Source organism: Marmota monax, unplaced genomic scaffold, assembly GCF_021218885.2.
Source record: "Marmota monax isolate L192 unplaced genomic scaffold, Marmota_monax_Labrador192_F-V1.1 WCK01_AAM20220418_F8-fsc00005, whole genome shotgun sequence".
Classification (NCBI taxonomy): domain Eukaryota; kingdom Metazoa; phylum Chordata; class Mammalia; order Rodentia; family Sciuridae; genus Marmota; species Marmota monax.
This window is the reverse complement of record NW_026692254.1, coordinates 13832037-13844395: the sequence shown is the minus strand read 5'-3', so window position 1 is coordinate 13844395 and position 12359 is coordinate 13832037. Positions and strand designations below refer to the sequence as shown.

General features: G+C 37.4%; 1 pseudogene; it reads right to left on the bottom strand.

The window, feature by feature from the left end:
* Nucleotides 1-3870: 3870 nt before the first annotated feature.
* LOC124089321 (heterogeneous nuclear ribonucleoprotein D-like) lies at nt 3871-10665 on the bottom strand (annotated as a pseudogene).
* Nucleotides 10666-12359: the final 1694 nt, after the last annotated feature.

The window sequence follows — 12359 nt, the reverse complement described above, 5'->3', positions numbered from 1 at the left end:
AGATGAACTAAAGGAGGAACTGTTTCATTTTAGTCAGGATAAGGAAGAAATACAGAGGGTTCAGGGCAGTATCTCTGGCCAGTAAAACATTCTCAATAAGCCTCGGAGTAAAGAAAATCAAGTGTTCGACTTGAAGATCCCTTACTAAAACTTCTATAAGATTTGATGTAATACCACAGAGGCTTTTTCAGTAGACAGTTGGTCTTATAAGAATCTTAAGGGCATTTCTCACAGCAGCCTCGCATGTGGTCCAATGTAAAGTGAAGTCCATCTTAGAACTATGGATGGAATCTTTTTTGCCGTGGTCTGGTCTTCAATAAGATTCACAGAGAACCTAGAACATTAAAAAAAAAAAAAACAACTATACTTGCTTAAACACCATCAGTTCTACTAAAAGGCAGGAACATTTTAAAGTGAAAAGAGATCTCTGGGCCTCTACCTTTTTAGGGTCAAGAGGCAGGGAGAGCTACTTCTAATGAAAAGTAAGGACAACTCAGAGGACAGAGTCAAGAGCCCAAAACATGAACTCAAGAGCATCTTTAAAATAATGGACCTGGCATCACTTCCAGGGAGCAGAATTAGACTCTAATTAAAGGAATTTTTTTCTGTTCCTGGTAAATACGTGCTGAGCTGCGCTTCAGAATTATAGTGGATCAATGATCACTATGTGCTTCTCCTTCCTTTCTGTGGTTTGTATAATTTAGGTGTCAGAAGATTTAAATAAAATTGCCTGAGCCCTTTGCCATGGGTGGTGGAAGACACGTGTCCTTTTTGGTATTTTTTGAGGGTCATGAAGTAGTCCTGTTCCTTTCTTCTCTGATCACCTTCTACTGATGAACGAATTCTGTGGAAGGGTTTTCTTACTATCCCCCATTATACCCTACAGCACATGAACTAGATGGCCTTTCCTCAAAAGCATTGTTCACACAAGGCCATGTATATGAAGCAGACCATCAGAAAGATGAGGTAACAGTAGGGACAGGGTCACCTCAAGTCTCCAATCCTAGGTCTCAACAAGTCTCTTATATCAGCCAGTTCAGGTTCCAGCCTCTAACCAAACTGTTCAGCCTGTTCTTCCCTTCTTTCTTCTCTCAGTCTCTGTCTATTCCTTTAGAGAATTCAGTTCTTGGACTCTGAATATCCAAAAGTCCTGCTAAACTGGGATCTTAAATCCTTCTCTTGTCTCCCAGGAGTTTGTATTAGGGGAAAAAAGGCTAAGAGAGATTTCTTTCTCAACTGAGGAGAGTTATGCTGCCTTACTCAAAAGTCAGAGGTACTTACAGATAATTTGGGCTCCATTTTCCCCTTTCCATTACTTTTGATAGCAATATATTAAAAATAGAAGTTTAGAAAAGAGTTTATACAATAACATTGGAGGTTTGAGTAGAGACCACTGAGAAAGATAAGGTGCTGAGAATCTAAAGTTTTGCTCTACTTGAGATTTAATACTCTTTTTAACCTTTGTACATTATAAATACAAAGAAAATAATAAAATCTAAAGTTGAAATAAATATCTGCTATTAAAGACCAAAATAGGACAGAATGGAAGAGGAGGCTGAGCTTCTCCAAGGTCGCCACCCACAAGCATCTGACAATTGCTTCATTTTGACCATTGACTTCAGTAGCTCAAAAGCTGAATAAATACCAAAGAGGAGTGAAACTTTCTAAAAAAACATTGGCTTGCATGCTTCTTTTAATTACACAATTTTAATTATAATATTTAAAGCTAGTTACAGCTGTATAATTTAGGCACATTTATAATTTTGACATATTTATGTACACGTAAAATGCTTTGTGCTGTATATCCAAAGCAGTTAAAAAATTGCCAAAATGCTTCTTGATAATTTGAAAAGCTAAGCGCAAATTACAAATGGGAAGATTAATAAATTGAACTACATGCAAACATAAAACTTCTACTGATCAAAAGATACACACAAAAGGGACAAATCAGTGTCAACTAGGAGAACATATTTGCAACACATATGACATTTAAGGAGCTAGTTAAGAATATGTGTCTATCACATAAGAAAAAGGCAACATAAGATAAAAATCATCATAAGAGAAAAGTAGGCAATTCAGAAAAGAGAAAATAGTCAAGGCTCAATTCTACAAACAATCAGGAAAATACAAGTTAAAACTATCATGAAATATCATTTCACAATCATCATGCTGGTGAAAAGTGCAGAGTTACCACCATAAGGTGTGGGCAGGCTGCAGAACAATGTGTGGTTGGGTTCATCCTAGTGGGAGTGTAGGGAGAACAATTTGGAACCTTCAATCAAAGTTTAAAATGTGTAGATCTCATGATTCAGCAGTTATACTCCTAGGTCTACAGGGAAGGATCTTTTTAACATGGCAAAATTTTTACTTTAAGTTAAAAAAACAAAACAAAACAGTATAATCATCAGTATAATATTTCTGAAATTTGGCAAAAAAAAAAAAAAGGTTTAACTCATCCATAATCTAACTGGGGTCTTCTGACTGGTTTATTTTCTTCTGTTTTTCACCTGCAATGAGCAAGCATCTCCTTTTGAAGCCTCTCAACCCAAAATTTCACTTTCTTCACACTAAAAATAGAAATCTCCATCCATTTCCATAAAAGAACTGACCTTTGGGCCTCTTGAGTCCTGCTCTTAGGAGAAAGTCTGGGCTTCCTAGTACCTGTCATTGCTGCTAGAGTCCAATCTGCACTCTTGGTTGCATGACCATCAATGAGTGGGGATCCCGATCTTGAGCTTCCTTTTCAGTTTTTTCACCAGTGAGAGCCTTGAGGCTTCTCTATAAGAGGATCTGTTTTTTTCCCATTGGGAACAGCATACTCATCGGTTGCAAACTGAAACACAGAAAATCCAGGTAAGGAGGTGAGAACATATAAGTAAGCCAAGTGTTTCAAAATAGGAAGTGATGCCAACTATGACAAATTGGAATAGGCAGGTCCCACCTAAGAACTTCTAACTAGCTCCACCTGTTGATATGAGAGAACAATTTCTGATTTTTTCCCAGAGGTGCCATATTTGTATGTGAAATTTCCCAATTTAAAAAATTCTGTACAACTAAAGAGGTCTGTGACCTAATAAAGCCCTCAGGTCACAAACTTGCAAACTTTGGTCTAAAGCCAAATTGGATGAAAGTATGTTTTCTCTATTAGCAAAGCTTCATTCCTGCTCTCAAAAAACATCAGGCCTTTACAGTCATGCTGCCTTTGCCCAGTTCTTTCTCCCTGCCTGGGAATCTGTAGACACAGCAAGATCCCTTGGAGGACTGCTAAGTATCCAAATAACTGAATAAAACTTGTTTATTTCAATTTTACTATTATTTCATCATTGGATAATGACTTTTGTGTTATTAACATTTAGTCAATCTCAATTAACATATAGAATATGATATTTTCCAAACCGACAATTTTACTAGTTTTTTAAGTAGTATTACTGTGTTATAATATAGTCCTAATTCTTTGAGTGGTCCAACAGATCAGAGCTACTGATTAAAGTTAAGAAGCAGTGTTAAAATAAAAAAGAAAATATGTAACAAAAATATAAGGTTAAATAGAGAAAGGACTCCAATGCAAATTTATAATGTGAATTTATATGTGCTCAGACTAGATATATGCCAGTGTAATTAATAAGCATGTGTCCAAATATAAATAAATAAATGGTTAAATAGGAAGAACAAAGATTAATTTCTGAAAATTGAGGCTTTTTTTTTTCCTTTTGAACTGATAATATATTCCTCCAATAATCCCTGGTTACAAAAATTTGACAAATATTGGCATAATCTGTCAATTTTTTTTATATAATTTTCAAGTGGAACACAGTGAGCTCCTGTCTGATAAAGCAATGAAAGTTCTTTTCTTTTTTTCACATAAGGAAGCATTTATTTGAGGTTTAACATGAAATCATACAAATAAAATTTGTATAAACACAAATCCACATTGAGTCATAACACAGATAGCAAAGGACAAAGTAAAAACAAAGAAAACTAATTGGCGGCTATATACAGTTGGACACAGTAGTTGTGTCTTGAACTCTAGAAAGTCTTTTACAAAATAATCATCTTAGATCAACAGAAGATCAATCTTCAATGTCGTCCTGCAAGATGGGTTTCTTTAGCATCTCCTGTTTTCTCCAATGTCCTCCTCTAGTATGGCTGGTAATTATTTTGGTGATTGCCACCCCCTCGAGAAGCCTTGCCATAAGTGCTCTGTTGACCTCGGCCACGACCCCTGGTACCACCTCGCCCACCAGCTGCAGCACCTCTTCCTCCTTTTTGTTGTTACTGTTGCTGCCTATATACCTCTTTGGGCAGTGCAACTTTGATTTCACACTTCCCAGAACCAATTTGATGATATCTGCTTTCTAACAATTTCTTTACTGGCTCTTCATCTGTATATGTGATAAAACAAAATCCTCTTCTTTCATTTGTTTTTGTATCCATGGGAAGTTCAATATTTTCAATCTCTCCAAAGGCTCCAAAATATTCTTCAATTTGTTCTTCAGAAGTATCTGGGCTCAATCCACCCACAAAAACCTTTTTAGGGGGTTCTTTCCCTTTCAAAGCTTTGGCGCTTTGGGGGTCTATCAATTTGCCATCCAGTTTGTGTTCTTTCAGTTCCAAAACCTTATCAACACTAGCAGCATCTTTAAAAAGCACAAATACAAATCCTCTTGATCTTCCAGTGACGGGATCTGTTTTAATCGTACAGTCTACAACCGTCATCCTGCTGATTCTTGCTCGCGTTGATCATGGATCCCTCTGCGAATTCTTCTATGTTGCTGTACTCGTTCATGTCCTCCATAGTGGCGGAGCTGTCGCAGTGGGGTGCTGGCGCGCAGTCCTGGTCACGGCAGCAGCGGCGGCGGAGCATTGTATGGAGCTGGATTTAAAATGCCGGCGGAAGAGCAGCAATGAAAGTTTTACAAAACCCAAAAATGCCTTCCAGCACAAACCCGATGAATTCTGTCTCTAAAGGAGAAGAAGCAGAACTAAAAATCATCACAATGGTCTTCTTAAACAGGTTCACTGATTTTCCAAGAAAAAAGCCCAGTATTGGGCTAGGGATGCAGCTCAGAAGTATAAATATTTGCCTAGCACATGCAAGGCCCAGAGTTCTATCACCCAACAATGCAAGAAAAAAATAAACAAACAAAACCCCTCAATGTTAATGACAATTATTATGTTCAGAGAGAAAACAAAACTAACACAGGAAAATCCATTATCAAATGACTCTGTCACTGGACATAACATTTCTCTTGGGAGAGGAACATCATGTAATATCAATACTATAGACCACAGAGGAGCAGCTGTGTGTGCATTCCAGCATATATTGCACAATACAATTGAACCAAAGTACTAATGTAAAAGGTCTGAGCTTTCTCCTGGGTGGGTAGGGGTCGGCGTTTGAGGTTTGAACCTTTTCTTCTCTGGTAGGACATTCTCTATGTAATTGATACTTGTGAATCATGACATTAACTGAAAAAATGAAATACCTTGGAGATAAGTAATTAAGGGCTACCTGGTACAGGTGCAGGGGGGCCGCTGCTAAGATACACAGAACACAAATTTATATCCTTGCTGCATGCTCATTTCTGTCTAGCTGTAACATACAGTGAAAAAGTGGACACAGTGTGGCTATGTGCTGTGCATGAGTTAAAGAAATAAGCAAGAAGTGTATCACCCTTGCTCTTCCACAGTGAAGTATAAAGACTATCTAGTGGAAGGATGTTCTCAGGAGAAATGTAAATGAATTTTATCATTACCATCATCATCACTGTCACTTAGGCCTCTCCATTGTGACATTTGAGTGCCTTCAAGATATGGCAGCTGGCTTCCTAAGAGTGATGCACGAAATGAAGCAAGAAGTAAAGCACAGCGCCTCTTTTGATATAGTCTGCAAAGTTGTACATCATCACTTTTGCTTCATTCTATTCATTTTCTTTATTCTATTAGAAGTGTTGAAGTATTAACCAAAATAATAAAATAACTCGATACAGAAGTCAAAGGAAATAGCATTTATTTGGGAAACAAGGAATTACAAATCCAGTACTCTGAATCTGGGAAGCCTTGAATTGTGTTCTGCATGGTAAATGCAAGGAGAGATTTTTGTGTGTGTGTCTGTGTGCTCGCACACATGCACATTATAATCATACAAAATAATGGGATTCACTGTGATATACTTGTACATGTACATAATATAATATATATACACACACACAATGGAGTTTTATTCAGTCATAAAGAGGAATATATATGAAAGAGTAATATGAAATCTCAGCATAGTTTTGATTTGTATTTACCTGATGTTAAACATTTTTTTCATATATTTGTTTGCCATTTGTATTTCCTCTTTTGAGAAATGTCTGCTTAATTAATTTGCCTATTTATTGAGTGGGTTATTTTATGGGATTTTTACTGTTAGTGGTGGTTTTGTTTGTTTGTTTGTTTTGTTTTAAGTGTTTGAGATTTTAAATTAATCTTCTGTTAGAAGAGTAGTTGGCAAAGATTTTCTCCCATTTGGTAGTTCTTTCTTCACATTTTTAATCATTTCCTTTGCTGTGTAGAAGATTTTTAATTTGATGCTGTCCCATTTATTAACTCTTAGTATCATTTCTGAGCTTTAGGGGTTCTGTTGAGAAAGTTGTTGCCTGTATCTGCCTTGGAGTATACACTCTACATTTTCTTCAAGGAGTGGCTTCATTCCTAAATCTTTGATCCATTTTGAGTTTTATTTTGGTCCTAGGGATTGAACCCAGGGGCACTCTACCACTGTGCTACATCCCCAGATCTTTTAATTAATTTATTGATTTTGAGAGAGGGCCTTCCTATGTAGCTTAGAGTCTCACTAAGTGGCTGAGGTTGGCCTCAAACTTTTGATCCTTCTGCCTGGAGCCTCCGGAGTTTCTAGGATTACAAGCATATGCCATCATGCCTGGCTTGAGCTCACTTTTCGTCCAGGTGAGAGAGAGGAGTATAGTTTCATTCTTCTACAAATGGATATCCAGTTTTACCAGCACCATTTGTTCTTTTAAAAGGCTGTCTTTTCTCCAATGTATGTTTTTGTCACTTTTGTCTAGAATCAGAAGACTGTATCTGAGTGGGTTTTTCTTGATGTCTTCGATTCTATTCCATTGGTCTGTGTGTATGTTTTTATGTCAGTACCATGCTGATTTTGTTACTACATTTCTATAGTATAATTTTTTAAAAAATGTTATGATGCCTCCAGCATTGCTCTTTTTTGCTCAGAATTATTTTGGCTATTGTTTCATATGAATTTGAGAACTGTTTTTTCTAGTTCTGTAAAGAATGTCACTGATATTTTGCTGAGGATTGCATTGAATCTGTGAATAGCTTTTGGCAATATAGTCATTTTAACTGTATTAGTTCTGTTTTTTTGTTTGTTTGTTCTTTTCTTTTTTTTTAACAAGGGATTTCTACAGTAGATTTTTTTTTGTTTTGTTTTGTTTTTTTTTTGGAGACAGTTCATTGCCTGGCAGAACTCCTAAACTGCAAATCCTTTTTGATTGGTTCGTTAATTAGGGCACACCCAGCTGAGAGATGTTGAAGGCTGGCAGGATACTGACTTCAGTTGTTTATCCAAGACTACTGGGACATTCTGTGGTTTAACCCTTGGCAGGTGTGAATACAATCCTCTTGAAATCTCCCAGCTTCATTTTAGAAGATCTTGGTCTTAAGGACTTCATTTTCTTTCACAGAGGCAAGTCACTAAATCCAACCAAGACTCGAGGGGAAGGAAATTCGTTTTCTCTTCTCAGAGGAAGAAGTACACTGCACCCAGGACACACACCCTCACTGAAACAAGAGTGTCAAGAAATAACACTGATCTGTAAAATGTGTGACGCATCCTAATATTTCCAATTATATTTTATTTCATCTTTTTATAATGCTGGCTAGGACCACTATATTAATTTCATAACCCATTAATGTGTTAAAATGAGGAAATCACTGTTTCATATTCTATACCTTTCTGTACTTTGATTTATCAACTTTGAACTATGTCTATTAAAAATAAATATATTGGAGTACTTAGTACTTATCTCCCACCTGCCCTCTTGAATGCTACCAATCAATTTTATTGTTATTTAATGTCCTTAAGTTGTCACTGTGTGTGATCTATTTATTCTGCTTTGTTGCCCTAATTAAATCTATCAATTTGTTGTAAAAAATTAAACTTAATAAAATAGTATGTACAGTATGATTATTCTGTTAATTAGTTTTCAGTTACTGTGACAAAATATGTGAGGTAAGAAATTTATAAGAAGGGAAAGTTTATTTTGGTTCATGGTTTTGGGAGTTCCAGCCCATGGTCTCTTGGCCCCATTGGCTTTGGGCCTTTGGCAAGACAGCATATCAGTGGAGCATAGATGGTAGAGGAGGCCTGTTCACTGATGGCATCCAGGAGCAGAGAAAAAGAAACAGGAAGGGATCAGGTCCAAAAATCCCTTTCAAGGACAGGCCCCCAATGCCCTAACTTTCTCCCAGTAGGCCCCACCTCCTAAAGGTTCTGCCACCCTCTTAGCACCACAGGCTAGGGAACAAGCCTTCAACACATGGGGCTTTGGGGGACACTTACCCAAACTATACTAATTGTTAATTATTGTAGAAATAAATGGTGTAATTATACCTACAGAAAAGGAGATGGAATTCTAAATCTCCAACGTTCTACCAACCAAAGGAAAGTGCACCAAATATCAAAGCTCAATGGATTCTCCTTTGATTTCTTTTTAGTTTTCTGGGCTTCATCCAAGGCATATTCAGTTGCCACTCTTTCTGTCTTCATCTGGTCCTCGTTTTTCCTTTATTTTTAATTTTTTTATTTTGGTACTGAGTTGAACGCAGTAGCACTTTACCTCTCAGCTACAACCCCAGCCCTTTTTATTTTTTTCTTTAGAGACAGTGCCTCACAAAGTTGCTTAGGACCTCACTAATTTGCTGAGGATGACCTCAAACTTGTGATCCTCCTGCTTCAGCCTCCCAAGCTGCTGGAATTAGAGGCATATGTGTTCCTCTTTCTTAAATTCTCTTTTCCCCTGGTTAGCAGGTCATTTTGAGTCATATCTTATGTGGACTTGGTGATGTTCAACTTTCCAAGTCTCTGCATATCTGAAATGACTTTGTTTACCCCATACTTGGTTTGCTGTCTTTCCTGAGAATTCTGAGATATTGCTTCATTGTTTTCTACTAACCACTCTGTTAATATGAAACCTAATGTCTTCTGATTCTTATTCTCTTAAAGGTAATCTGTTTTGCTATTTAGTAACTTTTAGCCCTTATTTGGTAGACTTTTAATGACCTGGATCTAACCACCTGTCTTTTAATGTCTCTCATGTTTTCTTTGTCCTGCATCTCAACAAACTTCTTTTCCAGATTCATCTTAGCCCTGACCATTTCTTCTATCCACTGAACTTTTTATTTGACAGTCATATTTTAGTTGGTAGGAAAGTTTTCTTGCTCTCTGTTTGGTTCTTTTTCATAGCAACCAATCTTATTTTTGTGGATGCAGTATCCTAATTTTTCTAAGATTACTAATTAGAATTTCAAAATAAGCATCTCTCCCCTGGGCTTTTTCTTTTCTTTTTTTCCTCCTAAGATCAGCTGTTTGGTTTATTCCCCTGGTCTTTTTTAAAAATAATTTGTAAAATTGTGGTAAAATATACTTGAATTTGCCATTTTAGTCTTTTTTCCTTCCTTCTCCTTCTCCTTCTCCTTCTCCTTCTCCTTCTTCCAGGGATTAAACTCAGGGGCACTTGACCACTGAGCTACATCCCCAGCCTATTTTGTATTTTATTTAGAGACAGGGTCTCACTGAGTTGTTTAGGGCCTCACGTTCACTGAGGCTGGCTTTGAACTTGTGATCCTCCTGCCTTCGCTTCCCGAGCTGCTGGGATTACAGGCATGCACCATCGTGTCTGTGTCCGGCTTAATCGTCTTTTAAGTGTACAGTCCAGTGATGTTAAGCATATTCACAATGTTTTGCAACCATCACCACTGCCCACCTCCAGAATCTTCCCAAACTGAAACTCTGTTCCCATGAAACATTATTTCCCATCCCCCTCTCGCCTACTTTCTCAGGAGTTGCCACTGTTATACTACCTCTATGAGCATGAGTATCCTAGATCTCTTGCTCAAATGGAATCACAGGTCAGCCCCTTTGTGTTTGACTGAGTTACTTCATCACCTTGGTCTTTTTCATGCAGCTGGTTTTCATCCAGGGCCCAGTGATTCTTGAGCCAGGTCATCTGTATGAATGGTCAGGAGTTGCAGTTTCTCCACAGGCATTCCTGTCCATGGGGGTCCTGAGTATAGCCTCTGTCCCAGTGGGCAGGGTTGTTCTTACCCAGCAGGTTTGCTTATAATAGGTGTGGTGAAGGCAGGCAGGCGAGGCAGCGGGGCAAAATTAGCAGGATTCTGTTCTGGGGATGGAGTGCTTTAGCGGCCTCACTGTCTTTTGTTCCTCTTGGTGTCTGATGTGAGTGTTTTGGGAGTTATCCTGAACCCTGCTTGGCTTATTGTTCAGACTCTTGCCCCCAAACACAAATTGCCTCTCCAGGCAGACTGTCTTTCTCCAGGGGGCTCCGATGTGATTCTTACACCAGCTTTGAGTGCTCTGTATAAACGGGGAGGCAGGAAGGATGCAAGTCCGCTGACCATGCTAGATCAGATCTTGAAGCAAATGGCAGAATTTCTTCCTTTTTAAAAGGCTGAAAAGGATTCCATTGTGTATAGAGACCACATTTTCTTTGTCTGTTCATCTGTTGAGACAAGTTGATTCTACAACCTGGCTATTGTGAACAGTGGGTAAGGGACATGGAAGGGACATGGGTAGGCAGAAATGTTTTCAACATGCTGATTTTGAATCTTTGGGGTAAACACCCAGAGGTGAAATTACTAGATCAAAGAATGGTTCTCTATTTTTAGGTTTTTGAGGACACTTCATATAGTTTTCCATCATAACTGTACTAATTTATATTCCCAATAAGATATGAGAGCTCCACTTTCTCTATATTCTCACTGACATTTGTTATTTTTTAATCTTTGTGGAAGTAATGTTGGAATTGAATGAAATTACCTAGCTCAACCCTAACCCAAAAAAAAAGTAAATAAAGCTGGAAGGTTATGAAGGAAGCATTCCTATGATTACCTGAGGGTGACTGTCACAAAAGACTCTTCAGAACCACAAGCTTGCACAGAGACCCCACAACATTATATAAAAGTACTTCTACAAGGAAATTTGCCCAGAAACTCTGTGCTCAACCTCAGACTAATGCCATTCTTGTTATTAATCACTGTGGTCAAAAGTTATAATTTCCAAATATCTGATGTAGTCTTCCTCATAATTTAAATATGACTTCCCTCTTACTGAACCTCTTTGAATATACCCCTAATTTACTATGGCATGTGTATTCCTATTGCAATGCTCCTCTAGTCCCAAACAAATATAATTGTTTATTTATAGAATAAATAAATAAATAGAATATCTGATTTTTTAAATTTAAGTATATGTCTTTTTTTATAGTAGCTATTCTAGCCATTGTGATTTTAATTTTCACCTCTCTGGTGATTAGAGGAGTTGAGCATTTTTTCATTTATATGTCATCTTTTGGGAAATGCCTATTCAAGTCCCTTGTTCTTTCTTAAACACATTATTTGTTTTCTTTTTTTAATTTTTTTTCTTTTTTAGTTGTTGACCTTTATTTACTTTATTTATTTATATGTGATGCTGAGAATTGAATCCAGTGCCTCACACATGCCAGGCAAGTGCACTACCGCTGAGCCCCAGCCCCAGCCCTTGTCTTCTTTGAGTTCCTTGTATATTTAGATATTAGCCCTTGTCAGATGTATGGTTTGCAAATATTTTTATCTAGTCTCTAGGTTGTCTCTTCACACTTCAAATTGTTTCCTTTTTGTGCAAAAGCTTTCTAATTTGATGTAATTCCATTTCTCTTTTTTTTTGTTTTTGTTGCCTGTGCTTTCGGAGTTAAATCTAAAAACTCTTTGCCCAGACCAATGTTGTATGAATTTTCCTCCATGCTTTCTTTTAGTTGTTTTACAGTAGAATTGGGGAACACTGTATTAAGTAAAAATCAGCCCCATGCAGAAAAATAAATATCACATATTCTCATTTATATGTGGACTCTAAATTGAACTCATAGAAGAAGAGGGTAGAAGCTAGGAGGTGGGAGGAATAGTTAGATATGAGGAATGAGTTGGCTTTGGGGTATTCGTTTGTTGAGATTGTTGCACAGCATGGTGAATATAGCTAATTGTTGAGTACTGTACATTTCAATGTCATGAGAGAGTGGAACTCAACTGCTCTCATCATGAAATCTGCCAAATCTTTGAGG